This window comes from Triticum urartu, chromosome 5A (genome assembly GCF_056163025.1).
Source record: "Triticum urartu cultivar PI428250 chromosome 5A, HENAU_Tu73, whole genome shotgun sequence".
Classification (NCBI taxonomy): domain Eukaryota; kingdom Viridiplantae; phylum Streptophyta; class Magnoliopsida; order Poales; family Poaceae; genus Triticum; species Triticum urartu.
Window position 1 is genome coordinate 289,148,907 of NC_141877.1, and position 19,032 is coordinate 289,167,938.

At 55.5% G+C, this 19,032-nt stretch overlaps 2 pseudogenes; both read left to right on the plus strand.

Annotated features, from left to right (window-relative positions):
• The first annotated feature begins 6,721 nt into the window (after positions 1 to 6,721).
• On the plus strand, positions 6,722 to 8,135 carry LOC147971097 (uncharacterized; annotated as a pseudogene).
• Positions 8,136 to 14,692: 6,557 nt separating this feature from the next.
• On the plus strand, positions 14,693 to 15,228 carry LOC147971098 (putative B3 domain-containing protein Os03g0621600; annotated as a pseudogene).
• Positions 15,229 to 19,032: the final 3,804 nt, after the last annotated feature.

A 19,032-nucleotide genomic window follows, 5' to 3' on the forward strand; every position in this document is an offset into this window, starting at 1 on the left:
TTGAGCCCGTACAGCGGGCCTCTACACCTGGTATGACTCCTTTAAAGGTAGTCCTTGTAGGCTTGATCCTTGATGGGTTAATGCCCATTTTCCGCATTGTATCATGATAGAGCAGATTGAGGCTTCTACCACCGTCCATAAGGACGCGAGTGAGGTGAAACCCATCAATTATTGGGTCCAAGACTAGTCCGGCTGAGCGCCCGTGACGGATACTGGTCAGGTGGTCCCGGCGATCAAAAGTGATCGAGCACGATGACCATGGATTGAATTTTGGGTCGACTGGCTCTATCGCGTAGACGTCCCTAAGCGCACGCTTGAGCTCCTTATTGGGGATGTGGGTGGCATATATCATGTTCACCGTTTTGACCTGAGGGGGAAACTTCTTCTGTCCCCCTGTGTTCAGCGGCCGTGGCTCTTCGTCGTCGTCCTCGCTTTGCGATCCTTTTTCCCTGTTCTCGGCATTTAATTTGTCGGCCTGTTTGAAAACCCAGCACTCTCTATTTGTATGATTAGGAGGCTTGTTTGGGGTGCCGTGAATCTGGCATGGACGATCAAGTATGCTGTCCAAGCTGGATGGGCCCGAATTGTTCTTTTGAAAAGGCTTCTTCCACTGACCGGACTTAGAGCCACTGAATCCGGCGTTGACCGCCGTATCCTCGGTGTTGTCACTGCTATTTCGGCGCTTGTATCTATTGCGTCGAGACTTGTCTTTGTTATTTTTAACTTCAGGGGTGCCGGCGTCGCTTGCATTGTTTTTTCTACGGGCCAACCAACTGTCCGCGCCCGCACAAAAGCGGGTCATTAGTGCCGTGAGGGCCGCCATGGATTTTGGTTTTTCTTGGCCGAGGTGGCGATCGAGCCATTCGTCGCGGATGCTATGTTTGAAAGCTGCTAGAGCTTCAGCGTCCGGACAGTCAATGATTTGGTTCTTTTTAGTTAGGAAACTTGTCCAGAATTTCCTGGCGAACTCTCCGGGCTGCTGGACTATATGGCTTAAGTCATCAGCGTCCGGAGGTTGAACATATGTACCTTGGAAGTTATCGAGGAAAGCCTCTTCCAAGTCCTCCCAACTGCCAATGGAATTGTCAGGCAGACTGTTTAGCCAATGCCGAGCGGGCCCCTTGAGTTTGAGAGGGAGGTATTTCACGGCGTGGAGGTCATCTCCGCATGCCATATGGATGTGGAGAATGAAGTCTTTGATCCACACCACGGGGTCCGTGGTCCCATCGTATGTTTCTATGTTCATGGGCTTGAAACCTTCGGGGAATTCGTGATCCAGGACCTCATCAGTGAAGCAATGAGGGTGTGCAGGGCCTCTGTATCGGGCCGTATCGTGACACAGCTCTGATGAAGTCCGTCTACGGTGTTCGGCCTATGTATGACTAGGTTTGTCATGTCCGAATAGGTGGTCATTGTCACGTGTCGAGGCGCGTCCTCGCAATTCGTAGATTGATCTGGTAGGTCCTGCTTTATTGTTCAGGTTCTGCCGGAGGTCGTATGTATGGTCGTGGGTGAATTTACCTTTGCCTGAGTGACGAGGCGGGGCGGGCTGGTGTTCGGCATGGGTTGCCGTTTTGTCCCAGCCACGCGATGGCCGGTCAGCCGCATTGTACGATGGTGGTATATACTCTGGTGCCTCCTCGTTGAACTGAGGTAGCAATTTACGCTTTGGGTAGCTTTTGGTTGGGCGTTTGAGGCCGTATTCTTCGGCTGCTAGGACTTCAGTCCATTTATCATTGAGCAGATCTTGGTCAGCTTGAAGCTGCTGCTGCTTCTTCTTCAGGCTCCTTGCAGTGGCTATTAGCTGGCGCTTGAAGCGCTCCTGCTCAAGAGGTTCCACAGGCACGATGAAATCCTCGGTGCCGAGGCTCACCTCATCCTCGGAGAGCAGAAGGTAACTATCGTCCTCCGAATCTTTGTGCGTGGCCTGTTTAACAAGGCTAACCTGCTCACCTTCCCGTTCATCTTGTTCATTTGTTGTGTCGATGGGGTATTCATTATCTTCGGCACCTTCCGAAGTGTCATCTTCTCCCGTGCCGGTGTTATTATCTTTACTGCGGCGTGACTTAGAGCGGCGCCGCTGACGCCGGCGCTTGGACTGTATTTCGGAAGGTTTATCCTCAATTGGTTCTTCCTTGTCGTCGCCGTTGTTTTCCTTTGGTGCATCCACCATGTATACATCATATGAGGAAGTGGCCGTCCAGTGTCCGGTGAACGGCGGGTTCTGGGCCTCTTCTTCTCCGGCATCGTCGTCCATACCGTCGATGTCTTCGGAGTCGTAATCAAGCTCGTCGGTCAAATCCTTGACCGTGGCCATGAAGTGGGTGGCGGGTTCTGGGCCCCTAGTTCGAGCCGGATATAGTGCGTCTGAGAGTCCTCCACCAAGGACAGACTTTATAACGAGTTTAGAACGTCGCCCAGAGGCGAGTGTTGGAAGATGTCTGTGGCGTTGAATTCGAAGATCGATAAACGATTAAGCTCGGCGTCCGCGCGCTCGCGTGGTTCGAAACCTACAGCCGGAGACGAGTCCGGCGTTCCGGTGGCATAGGCATCGAGTGAGACCAGGTCCATGTGTGGCTCCAACACCGTGGAATCTGCAGCCTCCGTGGTGGGGTTAATCCTCCCGTCTTTGGATGACGCAGCCTGCTCCGGCTCTAGGGCCAGAGCGGTTATAGGAGCGATCTCCTGGATGCGGCCCGATGACAGATTTAGGTCATGATCATCGGGGTGATCGGGAGCGGCTACCGTGGTATCGAATCTAGCGAAGATCAAGTCTCCACAGATGTCCGCGACATAGTTCAAGCTCCCGAATCTGACCTGATGGCCAGGCGCGTAGCTTTCGATCTGCTCCAGATGGCCAAACAAGTTGGCCCGCAGTGCGAAGCCGCCGAACACGAAGATCTGTCCGGGGGGGAAAGTTTCTCCGCAGACAGCATCGTTATTGAAGATTGAAGGAGCCATCAAACCCTTCAGTGATAGCACAGCGAACTCTCAATGAAAGCACCAATGTCGGTGTCAAAACTGGCGGATCTCGGGTAGGGGGTCCCGAACTGTGCGTCTAAGGTTGATGGTAACATGAGACAGGGGACATGATGTTTTACCCAGGTTCGGGCCCTCTTGATGGAGGTAATACCCTACGTCCTGCTTGATTGATATTGATGAATATGAGTATTACAAGAGTTGATCTACCACGAGATCATAATGGCTAAACCCTAGAAGTCTAGCCTGTATGACTAAGGTATTGAGTATCCCCTATTCGGACTACACCCTCCGGTTTATATAGACACCGGGGGGATCTAGGGTTACATAGAGTCAGTTACATAAGATGGAATCTTCATAGTTGTTCGCCAAGCTTGCCTTCCACGCCAAGGAGAGTCCTATCTGGACACGGGTGTAGTCTTCGGTCTTCGTATCTTCACAGCCCATCAGTCCGGCCCATAGATAACAGGCCGGACGCCCGAGGACCCCTTAGTCCAGGACTCCCTCAAACGTAGCAAGCAATTTCAAAAAAAATCCTATGATCACGCAAGATCTATCTAGGAGATGCATAATAATGAGAGGGGGAGAGTGTGTCCACGTACCCTCGTAGACCGAAAGCGGAAGCATTTGTTTAACGCGGTTGATGTAGTCGAACGTCCTCTCGATTCACTGATCAAGTACCGAACGTATGGCACCTCCGAGTTCAACACGCATTCAGCTCGATGACATCCCTCGAACTCTTGATCAAGCAAAGTGTCGAGGGAGAGTTTCGCCAACACGACGGTGTGGTGACAGTGATGGTGAAGTGATCCACGTAGGGCTTCGCCTAAGCACTACAACAATATGACCGGAGGAGTAAACGGTGGAGGGGGGGGCGCACACGGCTAATTACAATTGATATGCCTTAGAGGTGGCCCCTGCCCCCATATATAAAGGAGGAGAGGGGGAGGAGGCCGGCCTAGGGGCCGCGCCAAGTGGGGAAACCCACTTGGACTCCTAGTCCTATTCACCCCCCTTCCTGCTATAGGAGGGGGAAAGGGGGAAGGAGAGGGAGAGGGAGAAGGAAAGTGGGTCGCGCCCCCTCCCCTTGTCCAATTCAGACTCCCCATGGGGGGGCACGTGCCACCCCCTTGTGGGCTGCCTTGTCTCTCCCCTATGGCCCATGTGGCCCATTACTTCCCCGGGGGAGGGGGGTTTCGGTAACCTCTCGGTACTCCAAAAAATACCCGAAACACTCCGAAACCATTCGGGTGTCCGAATACTATCGTCCAATATATCAACCTTTACCTCTCGACTATTTCGAGACTCCTCGTCATGTCCGTGATCTCATCCGGGACTCCGAACAATCTTCGGTCACCAAAACACATAAATCATAATACGAATCGTCATCGAACGTTAAGCGTGCGGACCCTACGGGTTTGAGAACTATGCAAACATGACCAAGACACATCTCTGGTCAATAACTAATAGCGTAACCTGGATGCTCATATTGGTTCCTACATATTCTGTGGTGGGTCGGAGCAGAGGAAGAAGACCACCGGACTCCATCACCGACTAGCGGATCAGCAGTTGGCCAGCGGCAGTGGCGGTAGGCACTTCTCTCTCTTCGACATGCACACTAGATTCGATCCACGGTGATAGATTCGACCCACGGCGGAGGGGAATGGGGAATAGAGGTAGATAAGCATAGGGGTAGTTCATACTAGTTCATAGTAGTTCATACGATTTCATAGATGCAAGATCGGAATGTAGAAGGGGGATTGGGGATAGGGGGATAGGGGGTACACAACGGACACCGGCTGACTGCGGTGGCCGTCACCGGCATGCGGAGCAGCTAGTCAAGCCGCTGGCCTTCATCTTCTTCTTCATCGTCGTGCAGGACAGCGGGTCGTCATCGTCGTCCTCTGCGGAGTCGATGTCGATCTGCCAGGTACGACGGCCTGGCTCCAGCGCCCTTGCTAGCATCTGCACCACTTCTTCTTCCTCCTCCTTAGGCTCCCCACCGATGACCGCCGGTGGCGCGATAGCCGTCTCCCAGTACACTACGACACGGCGGTCATTAGGATCCCAGTAGGTCTTGTACTTGCACCACTTCTTCCTCTGTTTAGTGTCATCAGAGACGGCCTGATTCATGGCCCAGTGAATGATGTCAACTACCATCACACCCTTTGCTGGGTCAAGAATCAGCTGTCGAATGTGGGGTTCCGGCAAACCCTTAAGGTTCGAGCACTGGGGTGCACGCGAAGTCTTTTCCTCCCACCGATCTACGCCCTAGCTCGCTAAGATCTCTCGGACGAACTCGACGAACTCGCAACACAGAAAGACACAAGAATTATACTGGTTCGGGCCACCGTTGTGGTGTAATACCCTACTCCAGTGTGGTGGTGGTGGATTGCCTCTTGGGCTGATGATGAACAATACAATGGGAAGAACAGCCTCCTGAGGTTGAGGTGTTCTTGTGCTTGGCTAACTTGTGTGTGTGGGGATGATCTTCTGGCTCTCCCCTGCCTATGGTGGTGGCTAGTCCTATTTATAGAGGCCCTGGTCCTCTTCCCAAATATTGAGCGGGAAGGGAGCCAACAACGACGGGCAAATTTGAAGGGGGGTAGCTAGTACAAGCTATCCTGACAAAGGCGGTCTCCGCCTGCGAAAGGCTCTGGCGGTGACGCCGTCTTGGGCTCCACGATGACCTTCATCTTGCCGTCCTTCTGGTCCTGGTCTTGTTGCACCAATATGGCAACCTTTGCCTGATGCCTCGGTACTCCTTGCCTGCGCAGGCCTCCTTAGCACCAAAGAGGAAACAAGGACGCTGCGTGCGCTAGCACCCGCCTAGCGCCCGCCTGGTGCTGATCGTCATGGCTCACGTCACGAGAGCCTCGTGAGGTTTGCCTCACCTTGATATCTCCACTCCTCGTGAGCCTGCCCGACTAGGCCACTCTAGAGGAGGTCTTGTGTCGTCCGCCTCACGAGGCTTGGCCCCTCACGAGGGTCTTGGATGCCTTGTTGATGAAGATGGGCCATACAGCCTGCTGGCTTAGCCACACCGCGGGCCGCAGGTAGGCAAGTCTGGGGACCCCCATTTCCAGAACGCCAACAGTAGTCCTCGGGCCCAAGGTCCACTCGGGCTTGGCTTCGCGGCAAAGCTAGGGGTCAAGTACGGAGCACCGCGGGCCCCCAAAAGCCCGCGGCCTCGGTTGACGCGTGGCGGTTGATTGAACGTGGGCGTCTCCGCTTCCCCATGCTACCTCGGCAACTGCACGACTTGACAACAGGCTGGCGCAGGCAGCACTTGCCTTCATTGCTTCTTCCTCGCCTTGCTCCAGATCCCCTTCCTTGCTCCCTGTCACCACTATCTCCAGATCCGCTCCAATCTCATCCCGTAGCTGCGATCCATGGTGCCGCGCAAGGCCAAGGCTTCCTCAATGCCGGCTTGGTACGAGCCGGCCCTTGAGGCGCCCTTCGTCACGGAGAAGAGCCTCGCCTCTATGCGCCTGCTGACGGCGGGCAGAAGTAATGAGTGGGGGAGACCGAGCTCCGGCTTGCCTCCGACGTGTCGGAGCCCGAGGAAAGCACCTTCTTCCCCTTCTTCTCGAGCAGTGTCGCCGTCGGGTTGGTTCCTCCCTTCTCTGATTTGTTTTATGAGGTCCTCGACCACTACGGGCTGCAGGTGTTGCATCTCCATCCCAACTCTGTCCTCCTCATGTCCATCTTTGCCTACTACTATGAGGCGTACCTAGGCGTGATGCCGTCCGTGGCGCTCCTGCGCCATTTCTTCTTCCTTCGTGTCAGCGAGGGTCACATCTCTGGATGCGCTAACTTTCATCGCATCTGGCAAGGCCAACTTGATCTCAAGCACCGGGAAGAGGGCCGACAACATTCGGTCCAAATGGGTCATGATGGACGCCAAGTGCGCCGATCCGCGTCTGGCGTTGCCTACGGTGGCGCCCTCTCTCCACGGGGGGTGGCCCAGGGCGGAGCTTGCTGATGAGCGGGCATCGTCTGTGTTGGGGCAGATGGTGACCGACCTGAAGCCGGGCAACGCGAGGGCGGCAAAGGTTACGGGGGTCATGCTTCTGAGGGAGTTCTTGACACTGCGAGTAGCGCCACTCTAGGCGCATGCACGCCCCCTATGGGAGCTTGAAGAAGAGGGAAACAAGACCCGCCTGAGGCCGGGGGCCCTTCCTGACAATGAATTTGCCGCTGTTATGCGCCTCATAGTCAGGGACAACCAGGAGTACCCACCAAGCGCCTTCGTCCCCTTGTTCCAACGCAGGGATTGGGACAAATTCGTCGCCTCCAGGCCGACCTTTGACGCGCGTGGGTTGGTGCCGCCGGCGTTCCTGGGAACCCCCGCGACACCGAAACCGGTGGAGGTGTCTTCTGACGATCCCCGCGGGGAGGGGGAAGAGGAGGTGGACCCGGAGAAGATTCTGGAAGAGGTGGGGGAGACTTCCCCTCTGAGCAAGGCCGAGAACCTCCGTGCCCTCCCTGACGATGCCGAGGCCGACATCCGCCAAAGGGAGAGGGAGCAACCCCCCATCCCGATGAGGGGTAGGTCATCGTTGGTGCCTCGTGATGCCGCCTCCACCCCGATGCTGTCAGGCTTCAGGCTTTCTAAGAGGAAGTATGTCGCGGTGGATTAGTAAGTGTCTCAAGCTTCGCCTTGTCCCTGTTTGCACTCTTCATTTCCTGATGCTGGCCCTTGGTTGGTCAGGCCGATGTCTTCTGCGAAGAAGATGAAGGAGGATGCGGCGTCCATGCCTCCTTCCTTAGAGAAAGGGGGTAGCAGCGCCCGCATCTCCCCAGCCCGGTCGTCCTCGCGGGGCCAAGAGGAGCATTGCCACGTGGAACCAGCCCCCATGGCCTTGCTAGCTCCGAAGGTGCCGGCGCCTGGTGCGGCCGATGAGGTTCCAGCTGCTCCGAAAGTTGCGGTCTCCCAGACCCTGGTGACGATGTCGCCTCCTCCCACTTCTGCACCTCCACTCCCAGGTTCTTCTATTCCTGTTGCTACTCTAGAACGTGCTCTCTCGGAGATGACCCGGATGCAGGCGGATCTCCTGGGTGCAGACCCACGCCTTGTGGCCGGGCGTCTGGAGCTGGCTCCATTCCGACTTGGCGGTTCACGCGGCCCTGGGCCAGGCCACTACGGCTTCTGAGAAGGAGAAGCAGAGTGTCGCCAACACCGCAACCGATCGTGAGATGGCGTTGAAAGATGCCGAGGCCGCCCGCGCCCGCTGCCAGGTGCTGGAGGACGAGCTGCAGGGCCCGCGCGCCAAGCACGCCGAAGAAGCACGCTGCCACCAAGCGAGGGAGGAGAAAATGAAGGCCCGGGAGGACGCCGTCAAGAACTGTGATGCTGAGCTGGCGGAGTTGGGGTGGGCGCAGGCCGCCGAGCGCAACCGGTTGAGCGGGAGGCGAAGGCGAGGGAGGCCGAACTCGACGCCAAGGCGCGAGTCCTGACCGAAGACCGTGCGGCCTTTGCCGATCTCGAGAAGAGGTCCTGCAAGGCACTGAAGACGCTCCACAAGCACGGCCTGGAGAAGTCGCTGGCCGCCGACGAGGACGGCCCCGCCCGGCTGCTTCCTCTCTTGGTGTAGGCGCTCGAGGAAGTCGTTGATGGCGTCGGTCCTATGGCAGAGGCGGGAGCTCGCGTTCTGTCTTCAGCTGCATTGACTCGCGTCTTCAGCCACCTGCACCTTCGCGACCCCAGCGCTTGCCTTGACGGGCTGCTGGAGCCTGTGGCTGAAGACCAATACGAGGCTACCACCGCAGCCGTGCACGGTCAGGTGGAGGCCTTGCTGAAAAAGTTCCGCGGCTTTGTCTCCACTCCTCTGTCTGGTGATGTTGCCGATCCTGCGGCTGGTGGTGAAGGCGAAGACAACATCGCTCACGTGGTAGGCCCTGGGGAGGCGTTTAGACTTTTTCATTTGATATCATGAAGACAATGTGTGAGGACAATGTGTTTGTAATATTTGCTTCGAGATTTTGCGGTTTCCTTCCTATTTGCTTTGCATTCTGCGTTGGCAGAGCCCGGCCCCGCGCATACCTCAACCGCCATTGGGCCAACCAGAGACCAGGATGGACCAAGGAGTGAGGGGCTACGTGACCAGTTAGGCTCCTGAGTCGCGATACTCAGGAGTCCCCCTTGACGCGCAAACAGCTTATAGGGAGAGTTCACGAGGATAGACTGATGTTCTACGTCGGCAGGGCCCGGCCCCGCGCATACCTCAACCTCCATTGGGCCGACCGGAGACTAGGATGGACCAAGGAGTGAGGGGCTAAGTGACCAGTTAGGCTCCTAAGTCACGATGCTCAGGAGTCCCCCTTGACGCGCAAACAATTTCCATACCTGCCCTCGCCGAGGCCTCGGGAGGGGCGCGTGACGCCCAGGTCCGGGAGACCTGGTTGGGTGGCGTGCGCTTGGGTGTGGCTCGAGCGCAGCCCCCGTGCCCAGCCCCCTCGCGCGGCTCTCCCGAGGGGAGGCGTTGCGGTAAGGCCGGACGCTGAGCTCTGGGCTCCCTGAGGTTGGTACGAACGTGGGGCCGCCCTCAATTGTTTATCACTAGCGCAGAGCATAGTGCTTCCGCTTGTGTACGGGCATAGCCGCTCCTCGGCAGTGTCGACGCCCAGCGCGGAGCATGGTGCTTCCACTTGTGTGTGGGATGGGGCCCCCCTCCGGGAGGAGCCCCCGGGGCGTGTACAGCCCCGCCCTGACACGTGGCTTGCACGGCAGGGCTGCGAGGTGTATCTGGGCACTCGTGAGCCAGCGCGGGACTCACAAGGCCCTACCTCAAGGCGGGTTGCGCCTGGTCTTGAGTATTGGTGACTGTGTGTTCCTGCAAGGCGGTTAGGTGCAAGCACTCAACGTCCTCAGGTCCCGGCCCTCGAGTGAGCTCAGCCGCCGCTGGTATGCCAGGTCGCGATGTCATGGTCAATGCCAGGGGGTGAAGGCTGGAGATCCTGTAAGAACTCCTAAGTCGCGATGCTCAGGAGCCCCCCTTTTAACGCGCAAGCAAATTTCATGGGGTGAATGTATCCACGGCGGGTGGTAATCGAGCAGGCGATAACCGTAGGCAGGTTAAGCAGGGAAGGCAAATCAGCTTGGGTAAATGCAGGAAGATACATGCCACTGGGTCCGGCCCGAGCGGCTTGGGGATGATGCATCCCGAAGGGCGCCCCCGGCAAGGCAAGCTAAAGACATGAGAAAAAGGGATACATGCCGCAGGGACGGACCCACGCGGCCTGGGAATAATGAGAAAACAAGCTTGGAAGGTGTCACCTGGTTCTGTAGGCGAAGCAGAGTTGGTGCAACTGAACGCATGCGTCGAAGAAAGGACTCCTCATGAGCCACTGGAGACCTGAGCCTCGGGAGGCTCTGGGGGCTCAGGAGGCTCCCCAAAGACCGTCTCCGTTTCCTCAAGGATGGCGCGGTACCTGGCCTCTTGAGCCGCCAGGTCACGCCGCATGTTGTGCTGATAGGCCGACGCCACGCTCGGCAAGCCGAGGGGCATGCGAATGTTGCTGTGTGGCGGGCCCTCGCAACGGCCCACACGTGAAGGCCAGAAGCGCTCCTGAGACGCGGCCCTGTTGAGCCCTAGGATGTCGATGCAGACGCGCAACTCAGCACCCTCGCCTGGGTGGTGAGCTGCGCCCTGTGAGCGGCTGTCGCCGCACATGGCTCTTGCGTCTTGCAGTTCCTGTGTGGTCTTGGCGATGAACTCCTGAGTGGTGGGCACCCCTTGCCCTATGTTCTCCCGAGGAAAACGTGCCGCGTAGCATGCCTCCAAGTGGTTCCCAAGCGCCTCTCTCGTGAGGTGGGCATGGCCTGAGGCCCTCCAGAAGAGAGCCCCCGAGCCCTGCCCAAGGAGGTTGCTGGGCGCGCCTTCCTATGCGATGGAGGGAGGCGCCCCTGGGACGGACGCTGATCCTGCCGAGGCTCCCGCCGCGATGTCATCCTCCTGAGGTCCTGCGCGGCGCAGTTGCCTCTTCTTGGGGATGGCCTCCGGAGGGCCCTCACTTCTGCTGTCGGGGCCGTCGATTGCTGCAGCTTGGAAGGCGCACTTGAGGGAGCACACCACATCCCTTTCTTCACATGGGACTATGATGACCCCGCCGCTTCTAGGCATCTTAAGGATGTTGTAGCCATGGTGGGTGACCGCCATGAACTTGGCCAGGGCTAGATACCCGAGGATGGCATTGTACGACAAGTGGATGTGGGTGACATCGAAATTGATGAGCTCGGTGCGGTAGTTGTCACGTGTGCCGAAGGTGACAGGTAGGCGGACCTGCCCTATCGGTGTGGTGGAGCCGTCGGTCACTCCTGAGAAAGGTTTGGTAGGCTGGAGTTGCTCGTATGGCACTTGGAGGTTGTCAAATGTGTCGACGGATAGGACGTTGAGCCCTGTACCGCCGTCAATGAGGGTCTTGGTAACCTACACATTGCTGATGACTAGGGAACACAACATCGGGAGGACGCCGGCGGTGGCCGCGCACTTGAGCTGATCTGTCGAGTTGAAAGTGATGGCGCACTGGGACCACCTGAGCGGGCGCGCGGCCTCAAGCTTGGGGAGCACCGCGTTCACCTCACGAGCAAACCGTTTGAAGATGCGCTAAGAGGTTGGGGCCTGGGCGCCGCCCAAGATGCAGGCGATTGCACGCGGCTCCTGGAAGCCCCCAGCCCCCTCATCCTCATGATGATCGTTGTTCCTTCTTGGTGGCAGCAGCGGGGGAAGACCGACGTTGCTTTGGGGGTGATCCTCTCGAGGCTGGTCCCTCCAGGCCCCCTCGCGAGGATGGTCTTGCCAGCGGTCCTCATGAGGCCTGTCGCGCCATTCCTGGCGCGGGCCACGGTCATCCCAGCGTCCGCCTCCACGTCCTCCTTCGCGGTCATAGCCCCGGTCACTGCGCTCGAGGTGTCGACCGTAGCGTCCTTCTCGTATGGCTCTGAGCTCTTGGTAGTCGCTGGTGTTGTGGGTGTTCAGGTTGTGGGAGGCGCAGAACGGTCGGTTGTTCTTGGATGACTCGGGCTGATCTCTGCCTCGTTTGGTGTCGGGCTCCGCCGCTAGCACCGCTGCTTCCTTGCGCTTCATGTCCTTGGCCTTGGCTTTCTTCTCCTCTGTGCCCGTGGCTGGCAGCTCAAGGAGAGAGAGGCGCCCCTGCTCAGCTCTTGCGCACTTGGTCGCCAGGTTGAACAGCTCCTGAGATGTGCAGAGCTCCTCGTGGATAGCGAGCTCTTCCTTCATCTTGATGTCACGGACGCCGTTGGAGAACGCGGAGATGATGGCCTCATCCGTGACCTTGGGGATTTTGAGGCAGGTGTTGTTGAAGCGTTGGATGTACTTCTGGAGGGTCTCCCCTGGTTGTTGCTTGATACGGCGCAGGTCGCCCGCGGCCGGCGGGCGGTCGCGAGTGCCCTGGAAGTTGGCGACGAAGCAGTCGCGCATCTCGTCCCAGGAGGAGATCGAGCTGTGTTGCAGGTTCAGGAGCCAGGAGCGGGCCCCGTCCTTGAGAGCCATGGGAAACCAGTTTTCCATGACTTTCTCGTCGCCGTTGGCTACTTCGATGCTCAGCTCATAGAGCTGCAGGAACTCCACGGTGTCGGCGGTGCCGTCGTAGCGAGGAGGCAGATCCGGCTTAAACTTGCCTGGCCAGGCGACACTGCCAACTCGGGGGTGAAGGCGCGGCAGCCGGCCGTAGTTATTGGGGCCCACTTCAGAGGTGGAGCTTGGTCTTGATGAGGTCCGCGTGGCGCCGCTGCAGGCGGCGCATGGTCTTGACGAGGAGGTGCGGGGAGCACGGGTGCAGCTCCACACGGCCGAGGGATTTCTTGGCAGCTTCTCTCTTCGCGCGTGGGCACCGGGCATGGTGGATCACACCGCAGGGCCGCGTGCCTTGGTGCCAAGGCGCCGTCCTTGGGCTGGGGTGGTGGAGGCACGCCTCAGGCCTCGTCGCCCGTGGCCGGCTGAGGGTGAGGCAGAGAGACGGATAGCAGCGGGGAGCCCCCTACGGCGCGGACGAGCTCGGCGACGCGGTCGAGCCACTCCTCGTAGAGGTCGTCGACTGGGCGGTAGTGCAGGAGTTCGTTTGCGGCGAGGAGTGCGGCTCGTGCCTCCATGGGAGCGTGGCGTGCATGGGACGAAGAACCGGCTGGGGTCAGCGATGGAGTGGCGGCGCGGCCGTCCTGCCGTACCAAAGGATGCAGCGAAGATGCTTGCTGCTCGTTCCGCACCAGGCCGGTGGCAGCGTTGATATGGGAGACGGAGAATGACGACGTGGCCTGCCGATGGGGGCCGTCTGAGCAACGCGGGCGATGAGGGAAGCCCGACGCTCAGCTCGAGCACGACGAGCGTCCGCCATGGAGACGATGGAGCAACGGAGCGATGAACTGATGGAAGGGAAGCTATGGCGCACCCCTACCTGGCGCGCCAAATGTCGGATGTGGGGTTCCGGCAAACCCTTAAGGTTCGAGCACTGGGGTGCGCGCGAAGTCTTTTCCTCCCACTGACCTACGCCCTAGCTCGCTAAGATCTCGCCGACGAACTCGACGAACTCGCAACATAGAAAGACACAAGATTTATACTGGTTTGGGCCACCGTTGTGGTGTAATACCCTACTCCAGTGTGGTGGTGGTGGATTGCCTCTTGGGCTGATGATGAACAATACAATGGGAAGAACAGCCTCCTGAGGTTGAGGTGTTCTTGTGCTTGGCTAACTTGTGTGTGTGGGGATGATCTTCTAGCTCTCCCCTGCTTATGGTGGTGGCTAGTCCTATTTATAGAGGCCCTGGTCCTCTTACCAAATATTGAGCGGGAAGGGAGCCAACAACGGCGGGCAAATTTGAAGGGGGATAGCTAGTACAAGCTATCCTGACAAAGGCGGTCTCCGCCTGCGAAAGGCTCTGGTGGTGACGCCGTCTTGGGCTCCACAATGACCTTCGTCTTGCCATCCTTCTGGTCCTGGTCTTGTTGCACTGATACGGAAACCTTTACCTGATGCCTCGGTACTCCTTGCCTGCGCAGGCCTCCTTAGCACCAAAGAGGAAACAAGGACGTTGCGCACGCTGGCGCCCGCCTGGTGCCGATCGTCATGGCTCACGTCACGAGAGCCTCGTGAGCTTTGCCTCGCCTTGATATCTCCGCTCCTCGTGAGCCTACCCGACTAGGCCACTCCATAGGAGGTCTTGTGTCGTCCGCCTCGCGAGGCTTGGCCCCTCGCGAGGGTCTTGGGTGCCTTGTTGATGAAGATGGGCCGTACGGCTTGCTGCCTTAGCCACGACGCGGGCCGTAGGCAGGCAAGTCTGGGGACCCCCGTTCCCAGAACGCCGACATCAGCATCTCAACTCTTCTTTACTAGCCTTCATGAGCACTTCATTAGATTCATTCTACATGTCATGCATGGAGCCGAAGTTCGAGCACACCTCCATGGTGTTCTCGAACTTGGTGCGGTCACAAGCCGATCACCCGAGGAAGAAGGCCCTCGAGCCAATACCCCAAGGGAAGGGGTTGGCGTTGGAGCTGGAGCTAGAGCTCATGGCAATGGGGAGGAGGAAGGTTGACAGTGAGAGAAGAGAGGGGGTGGGTAAATAGTGATGGGAGGGTGAGTAAATATAGGGGGTGGAGAGGAGGAGAAGAGTGACAGTCATGCTGTTTTAACTACATGCTCTTCAATTAGACATGAACTCTGTGTTGTGCTTGACTCCATGAATTGTGTGCAGATCGAGGAGAGCAATGAGATGGGCACGGAGGTTGACAACAAGGGCAAGCAGCCCCTTCACCCAATGCCCGACGAGGTTGTGCTGCCGCCCACCACCGAGGAAGACCCGAAGACGCCTGAGGGTGGCGACGATGAGGGCATGGAGGAGCCCCCCAGCAACAAGCGCCGCAACTATGGCCACTACCATCAGGAGGATGGCCCGACTCACTTCTGCAAGGTCATCCTTACACCGAAGGTTGAGTGCATCCCCATGCCCCTATACGTCACCAAGCACTTCGTCGCGGTGCCGACGGAGTTCAAGCTCAGGAACAACACTGGTTGCTCCTGGAAGGTGACGGTCAAGCTGATGAATGGCAGGGTGACCCTGGATCAAGTTGGGCCACCTACGCAGCCGTTCATCAGATCAAGATCGGCTACATGGTGAAGTTCAAGCTCCTCACTCCCGACACCCTCAAGGTCATCATCTTCGACGACGATGGCATTGAGGTCATCAACAAGTGTGGGAAGCACGACGAAGCCTTCGCCGCCAAGGAGTAAGCCGGGACCTTCCTAAGTACTATCGAGTCTGCTTTGAACTATTTATGTTTATGTTTTATGCCTAGAACTGTTATGAAGTGTGGTACTGCTTATCTGAAATATGCTCTTAAGTAGTTGATCCTCTGTTTATACTCTGCTCTGCTTATGATGTGTGCTACTGGTTGTGCCGAAGTGTGCTGGTAACCTCACCAACTAGCCAAAGAGGTTACCACACACCAGGCGCTGCATACAACCAAACACCATGCCTTGGGTTTGTCCACTAACATGCAGGCAACCAAACACCAGACAGTGTGGTTCTACCCATGCAGGCAAGAGGGCATGTAGGCAACCAAAGAACATGCATATGGTGCATTTGAGGCTGCATTTCCATAGCCAGGTTGGGTGCAGAAGTGTATGCAATGGGGGTACTGTAGCGCACGGCAACCAAACACGCCCTTAGTTAAGGGCTTTCACGTGAACACTTGAGCCGCCTCACGTGGAGGAGGCATGGGAATCCATCAGGTTTTGACTTTTCCATCATGTACTAGGTCAAGCAGTTATCCTTATCCTATTTTATGAGTTGAATCGGCAGCAAAAACTAGTCGGTCTCGGCGACTTGTACGCGTACAGAACTCCTGTCGGTCTCGACCTCTTGCAGGCGGTGTTCCAAACCTTGATTTGGCTTCGGATTGCTGTACATTGAAGGAAAAAAGCACCAGCAACTATGAGTTGATGCTCCGGGACTTGTAATGTGTCCGATCAGATTCCAACGGAAGTTAATGGTCTTAGCGACGTAGTGATTTGACAGCTTGATTGCTAGATGCTGCGTACAATTGATTTGACAGCTTGATTGCTAGATGTTGCGTACAATCTGCCGAGAAAAGTCGTACGCGGATAAATTCCCTGTTGGTTTCGACAGACCGTCGGGCGAGGGCGGTAGACAAGTTCTAACCCTAATTTTTCTAGAACCTTAAATCTCATAGATCTCAAATCTGGATGGGTGACCTTGAAGTTGATATAACCCTTCCAAACCGGCTCATCTGGAAAATTGCAAACTTCTCGATCCCTAGGAGAGATCCCTCCAAAAACTCAACATCACCATGCGTGAGCCCCACGGTGGGCGCCAACTATCGTGGATTTGTCACGGCAGATGTCCTTGTGAAAAGGACTTAGTCGTGAGGCCAACACATCTATGCGGTAGCTTGAGATGGGTTGAGTGGGACGAGAGACGCGAGGTTTTTACCCAGGTTCGGCCCCTCATGATGGAGGTAAAAGCCTACATCCTGCTTCATTGATATTGATCATGGTGCTCACGATTACAAGGATGCTCTTTTGCTACATCTATCTTGAGAGCTATTGACTTGTCTATCTAAACTTGTGTAACTTGTCCCTCTTGGGGTGCCCTGGCCCTCCTTATATAAATTGGAGGGGCGGGTTACATGTGGAGTCCTAGTAGGACTAGGACTACTCTATTACAAGTGGAGTCCTAGTGTAAGTGCATCTAGTGCCACCCCTAGTTGGTTTTAGTGTATTGACGACGAATCTGGTTGAGGGACTAACGTGTTTGTGAGAATTGCAGGATAACACAGGTAGTAGTCCCTCATTGATTCAGTTTACCTACCGGAGATGACCCCTAAAAATGTGTGAAGACATTGAAGACAATGGTGGTCTGTGAAGAGTTTCACATTGAAGACTATGACATGAGAAGACATCGAATGAAGACTATGGATTGCGAAGACATAGTTGTTTCGTAGTTTCCTTTCTTCTTTGTTGAGTCATAGGAACCACCATACTGTTAAGTGGGGTCCAAGTGAACAAAGTCAGAGTGACTGAAGTGATGCTCAACCAAATCCTAAGTCTTCGAGCGAACAATGAGAGCAAATCTTATCCAGAGCTGTATGAGTGAGCTTTACTAGTAGCTTAAGTTAAGCTGTCGCGTGTGTTTGAAATCTGACCATTGGAACACGTGTCAGTTCCTTAGTGACCCAGGGTCATTTCGGACAAATCAGGCCGGGTTACCTAGTGGCTATAAATAGCCCACCCCTACACCACAAATTGGTGGCTGCTCAGAGTTAGTGCACGGCTTTTGTCGTTTGAGAGCAACCCACCTCGAAGCCTTTGAGAGAGAAATCCTTGCGAGGACAAAGCCCTAAACACCCAGAGCCAAAGAGTATTAGGCATCACTGAAGTCTTTCTGTCTGCGTGATCTGAAGACTTATTACACTTGAGGACTATGAATCCTCCAGCCGGTTAGTCATCGCGTTCTGAGCATCCAAGAGTCATTGTGGATCGCTGGTGAACGAAGTCTTGTGAAGGTTTGGAAGTCTACCTTGAAGACTTACCAGAGTGATTGGGCGAAGACTGTGTGTCCTTAGCTCAAGGGGAATAAGATGAAGACGCGGTCTTCTGAGTTGAATCTCAGCCTCCCTAACCAGACGTACAGTTGTCACAGCAACTGGAACTAGTCAAACAAATACCTGCCCTCACCAAGCAACTGGTTCTATCCTTACCTCTCTCTTTTACTTATAGTTTGTCTTCATGAAGTCATTGCCTGCTTGCATGATATTATTGACTTCACTGTGTGAAGACTGTTGTTGATTGGTTTCATACTTTCTTCCATCCATATACATACTACCTAGCTACTGATAGTCTTCGTGCTTTCACTTCATTGCTTACTTGACTATGGCTTCTCTAGTGTAGTCTACCTTCCGCTGCATATCAATAGGTTCATTTCTACTGTTTGTCTTCAAAGCCCCCGTGTTTTGAATACTTTCATAAAAATCGCCCATTCACCCCCCCTCTAGTCGATAACTAGCACTTTCAATTGGTATCAGAGCAAGGTGCTCCCTTGTTCTATGTGATTCGGTTTAACCACCTGGAGTTTAGCTATGTCAACTGCAGGGATAATCAAAGTCTCCGTTGCGTGCCCTGTCTTCGATGGCACTGATTACCCTTACTGGAAGAATAATATGCGCATGCATCTTGAAGCCATTGATGTCGACCTCTAGTATGCCGTCAAGAATGGCGTTCCCAAGGCCGGTGAAGGCGTCACCGCAGCTGATGTCAAGAAGTTCATTCAAATGGATTCTACTACCAAGAACATCATCTGTGGTCATCTGACCAAAGGACAGTATGGTCATGTGAGTGCTCTGGAAACTGCAAAGCTAGTCTGGTACTGGCTCTCCAAGGTCAATGAAGGCGTCTCAACCCAGAGAGACTCAAGGATCAGTGTTCTTCGCAATCTCTTCAACCGCTTCAAGAGAAATGACAATGAGAATGTTCAGCTGACGTTTGATTGCCTCACTGATATCACAAATGAGCTTCATGCACGCGGCGCCGCTGAAATCACCAAGCATGAAATCATCAAGACACTCTTGAGATCACTCGATGGCTTATTTGACACCCTGGCCCTCATGATTCAAGAACGCCCTGACTTCAAGACTCTTGATCTGTCTGACATACTTGAGAGGCTCGACACACATGAGTTCCAGCTATCTGAGAAAATAGATATATATGGTCCCAACTATGGCCGATCTCGCGCCTTGAATGCAAAGGCCGTTTCCTCATCTGAAGAAGAACCTGACTGCGGTTCTAAGGATCCTGAAGACATTGGAAAGGAGCTTGCCATGCTTGTAAAGAAGTTCCAAAGGTTCACTAGGAAGAAAGTCTCCAGACATTCTTCAAGATCCAGCTCAAGAAATGATGAAGCTTCCTCCCATGACTACAAGAAGAGAACGTGTCACAAGTGCAAGAAACTTGGTCACTACATCTCTGAATGTCCTCAATGGGACAATGAGAACAACAAGAAGAAGAAGAGCTAGGAAT